We start from the raw sequence: 5,296 nt of genomic DNA, 5'->3' as shown, positions 1-5,296 counted from the left end.
TTAACTTTACCCAGTTCACCCTATCAAACGCTTTCTCAAAATCCACGAAACACGCATATACGTCCTGGTCATATTCTAGGTTCCTCTCGACGAGGGACCTCATTATTGCTATTGCATCACGAGTTGACTTCCCTTTTCTGAAACCAAATTGATCTTCGCCCTAATACTCGTTTGCCCTCGCCTCCATTCGTCTGTTCAATATCCTCAGCACCACTTTCGCCGCATGCGATATTAAGCTGATAGTCCTATAATCTCCGCATTCCACAGCTTTCTTCTTTTTCGGAAGCGGAATTAAAACCGTCCTCACGAAATCCTCCGGCCAACATCCCTCTTCATACATCCTGCGCACTAGTTCGAAAAACCTTTTCTTACCTTCCTTCCCTAGATTCTTCAGAAGCTCACACGGGATATTGTCCACGCCTACTGCTTTCCTAGCCTTCATATCACGAAGTGCTCTCTCTATTTCCGAATCTAATATCCCCGGCCCAAGATTATCCTTCTCCACTGCACTTTCCTCCTCTAGAGTCAATCTCTCTGGTCTGTTCATTCCGTCATACAGGTCCTCCACGTATTCCTTCCATCTACTCTGTACCTCTGCTCGCTCGGTTAGCATCCTCCCATCTTTAGCCTTAATTTTACACATGGCTTGTCCTCTTTTGCCGCCCGATAGCGACTTAACTTTGGCGCCTACTTCTCCATCCTTCTGGAACTTTTCCATTTCCTCACACTGTCTTTTCCACCAAGCCTCCCTTGCCCTCTTAGTTTCACGTCGTAATCGATTATTCAGTTCCCTATACATTCTTTTTCCCTGTTCTGTGTCCACGTTCTTCCACTTCCTCCTCTCCTACATTTCCCTTATCATATTCTTCGTTATCCACGGCTTCTTTATCCTTCTACTGTCAACGTAACCAATTGACTTCTCCGCCGCTTTGACTATTCCCGTTTTAATATTATCCCATCTTTCCTCAACAGTCTTAGTACTTTCAATCTCCCGTATACTAATGTCCACTAGTTCCTGATATTCTCTTCTCATACTCCCCTTCAGGGCTTCTACGTTCCATTTCTTCGCCTTCCGAACTTTCATAAGTCTTTTGAATCTTACGTTGCATTTTATGAGCGCTAGATTGTGGTCCGAATCCGCATCCGCTGCGGGGAAGCTGCGCGAGTTTTTCACGCTATTCCTAAACCTCTGTCTTACCATAATGTAGTCTATTTGATATCTCCCCACATCCCCTGGACTTTTCCATGTGTACCTTCGCCCTTTATGACGATTGAACCACGTGTTTGTGATGAATAATTTGTTTCTCCTACAAAATTCTTCTGCTTTCTTTCCCCTGTCGTTTCGTATTCCTAGACCAAAATCTCCTATTTCGTGCCCATCCCTCCCTTCCCCGACTGAGGAATTCCAGTCCCCCATCACTACCAGATTTTTCTTACCCGGTGTGTCTCTAGTTATTTCCTCGAGCTGTTTATACACCTCATCTACTTCTTCTTCCCTATGATTGCTAGTGGGCATGTAAACTTGGACCATCACAAGGTTGGTGGGCCGCGCCTCAATTTCTACCACCAGAATCCTATCGCTTACCTGGTCTATACCTACCACACGCTTACCCATCTTCCCGTTTAATACTAAAGCTACCCCTCGCTGGCTCTCTTCCCCTCCACTATATATAACCTTATACCCATCACTCCAATAGTCCCCGCCATCCCTCCACCTCACCTCCCATAATCCTAAGATATCTATCCTCCCTTTATCCATTTCCCTTTTGATATTTTCTAACTTCCCCGCCCTCATCAGAGTCCTCACATTCCACGTCCCTACATTTCTACCCGGCTTCTTCTTCTCCATCTTCTTGGTCTTTTTTTTTCTTTCTTCATTGCTGCTGCTGATGATAATGATGATGATGATGATGATAAGTCTCTGCAAGGATTTCGCATGTTGGCGACCCCGAGGACCTTGCCGACCTCGCTGCCGTGCCCGACACCCGCCCTTTGCGGACGGGTCCCGGGCGATGAGATTCCGAGGCTCATTTGGTTGTACTCCCATGTTTTCAGGGAAGAGATAGTTGGTAGGGTTTCCCACTTCCATTCCAACAGTGTTTTTCACGTGACACCATCACGTGGACTACCTTTCGTCTGGCTCCTACCCTTCGACCTATCTGGCATGGGTGGCCCTACCGGGAATAATTTAGAATTAATCCCGCCAGTGCAGCTCTAGGGGTCATAGGAACGCGCAAGCCTTTCCACCGCGAAAAGGTTGTAGCCCAAGGGAAAGGAAACTGGTAATAAAACATGCATTTGAAAATGGTGTAACAGCCGAAACCGGTAATAAAATAGAAACTCTGTGAATTTTGAGGAAGTAACAAAGTGGATTTCATTATTAATATGGAGCCCTTCCACCACGTAAAAGCTTCAAGTTTCGATGTGAGTTCCAAGGATGAACAAGTTCCAGCTACAATGGAACATCGAGTATTAATTTTAGTACCGAGTATATTCTAGGAGATACATATGTTATTATCAGCTGAGTCGGCGCTGCGGTGGAAAAGATTATAGTCCCATGAAATCTTCTAAAATGATAGTTTTTCGTAAACTTAACAGCAGAAATGAAAATAACATGCCGAAAAACACTTAGCTGCAATTTTCAAAGTTGTGAGGCAAAAATTAGATTTTTTCCCCTCTTTTTCGCTATCTGGATCACTGAGCGCTGCGGGGTGGATCCGCTTTTACTGTCGGCGGCGCATACCTGTGTAAACGCATCGTTTTGGCCAATGGGACTGCATAGAGAATGCCCAATTCCATCCCATTGAAGGGTGATTTCGGTTGCCACTTCTGTTGCTCGCAAATTGGGTTTCAAAAATGTCCGCGGCGCGGTGATGGGTGCAATGCGATCCAATTTTTCTCCAGTATTTTGCTGCCTAATGTTTACGCGCTTCTGCTGCCCAACCCCTCGCTGAGAGGTCGTCCCGTTCCGTTCATTTCCGCCGTCTACAGTGGCGTAGCGAGGAGGGTGGTATGAGGGGTCCGGACCCCTCCGAAATATAAAAGCACAGTTGCTTTCAACCACTAAAGAAAACCTAATATTGAAAAATCATGAATTTACGGTACCCGACCGTTTTCCCGAATCGTTTTATCCGACGACCTTTTTCCCGAAAGAATTTTTTCCCGAATCGTAACGCGTCCTCTTTCCCGAAACCCTTTTCTCCGAAACATTTTTTACCGAACACCTTATTTTCCGATTGTATAAAAATGAGTTCATATTTTTCATAACCAAATATATTCATACAAAAGATACATTATTTTTTTAGAAAATTGTATTGTGCGCGATAGCTCTAGGAAATTCAAGAAAATTCCTATCGTTCTTGTAATCTTCATATTCTTCTACAACCGATTTCAGCCTCTCGTGCATGTCGTACCATTTCTTTTTTGGCTTGCCCTTGATACTTTTCCCAACACTTCATTCGATCAAGGCAATATCTGTGTCAGCTTGTTCTTTCTGCAGCTCTTTTACAGCTGAGTATAAATCCGGGTCGTTTTTCCCGACTAGTAACCTAAAGCGGTTATTCCAACCTTCAGATGCATTATTTGTTGTTGCATAACCTGCTTTTGTACTTCATGTTGATTCCATAGACTAGGAGGAAATAAATAGCTTGTTTTTTATACAATCGGGAAATAAGGTGTTCGGTAAAAAATGTTTCGGAGAAAAGGGTTTCGGGAAAAAAGCTTTCGGGAAAAAGGTTATTCGGGAAAAATGGATTCGGAAAAAAAATTCGGGAAAAAGGTCGTCGGAAAAAACGATTCGGGAAAAAGGTAGGGAATCTGAATTTACAAAAGATTTCTATGAAAAATTAAGTTTTTTCGATTATGAAAAGTGTTAAAATTAGTTTAAAACCCTCTACTTAGTGCCATGCTTTTAAAAATTTCCCCCTGGTTTTGGACCCCCCCCCCTGAACGAAATTCCTGACTACCTGCTCTTTATTAATGGATTTTGTTTTAACTAGGAACGGAAGGATCGAGGATTTTTTTTCGACTCCAGATCCGGATCGAATCCTTGTCGTTAAGTGTCGGATCTTCGGATATTTTCGGCTCCAAATGCTGTTTTAAATGTCTGCTATAAAATGAAGTAATTATTCAAGATTTTTAGGGTGCACGCAATAAAGGGGTGAAATTTTGATTGCCATACACATTTTAATATTTTCAAATTTTCCTCACTCATGTTTCCCCCAAATTTCATCACTTTTTCATTCCCCGAATTTTGTCAATCACTTGTGCTTCAGTCGTAGATGCTTCAGTAGTGGTGAGGTAGATTTTGCACTACTTCGCGATAGTTTCACGCCACAGTGAACGCACATAGCATATATTGTGTTCTCCTTACCCAATTAGAAAGGTTTGCACACGTTGGGAGACATTTTTATAAGTATTGTTTTTCATTAAATTAAATTGCAACCGTGCAATCTGCAACACAATTAATAGTGATATAGACGGCCAGTGGCGTAGCCAGGAATGTTGTTCGGGGGAGGGGGTTCAAAACCAAGAGGGGAAATTTTTGAAAAATATGGTACTAATTCAATTATATGTGAATGGGCGTCTAAAAATTGTCTGAAACTAAACTCACAGAAAACAAAGAGCATTATAATAGGCAGTGCCAAGGTCTTGTCTTCCATAAACATCGGCTCACTGCCTAAAATTCAAGTTAATGATGTAGAAATAGATTATTCTGAAAAGGTTAAAAATTTAGGCGTTATTCTAAATAAAACACTAACTTGGGACGAACACATAGCATGCATCTCTAATAAGGTAATTAAATCTTTGCACCAGTTAAAATGCTTCCGTAATCTAATGCCAATACCATTGAGACTCAAACTAGCGAATGCTTTGTTGATTCCTCATATTGATTACGTTGTTCTTTGGTGATGTTGAACATTAATAAATGTCAGATATCTAAATTATAGAAAATACAAAATTGTATCTTGCGTTATGTGTGTAACATTGCATATTATGAGCATGCCACTCCATATTATAAGGAATTAAAAATTTTAAAAATTGAAAAAAGAAGAAAATTTCAAATGGGTCTCTTTATATGTATAAACTTTTAAAAACTGAAACTCCTTTTTACATTTTCCAGCCTTACATAGATAACTTTATGAAAAAAACAAGGTTTACAAGAAATAAAAATAAATTAATTGTACCTATTCATAAAACAACCATGTACCAAAATTCATTTTATATTAATTAATGTCATGTATGGAATTCGATTCCTCAAGAGTTAAAAAATATCTTAACATTCAATAATTTCAAA

This window comes from Ischnura elegans, chromosome 11 (assembly GCF_921293095.1).
Source record: "Ischnura elegans chromosome 11, ioIscEleg1.1, whole genome shotgun sequence".
NCBI classification, from domain to species: domain Eukaryota; kingdom Metazoa; phylum Arthropoda; class Insecta; order Odonata; family Coenagrionidae; genus Ischnura; species Ischnura elegans.
This window is presented reverse-complemented; position numbering follows the sequence as displayed.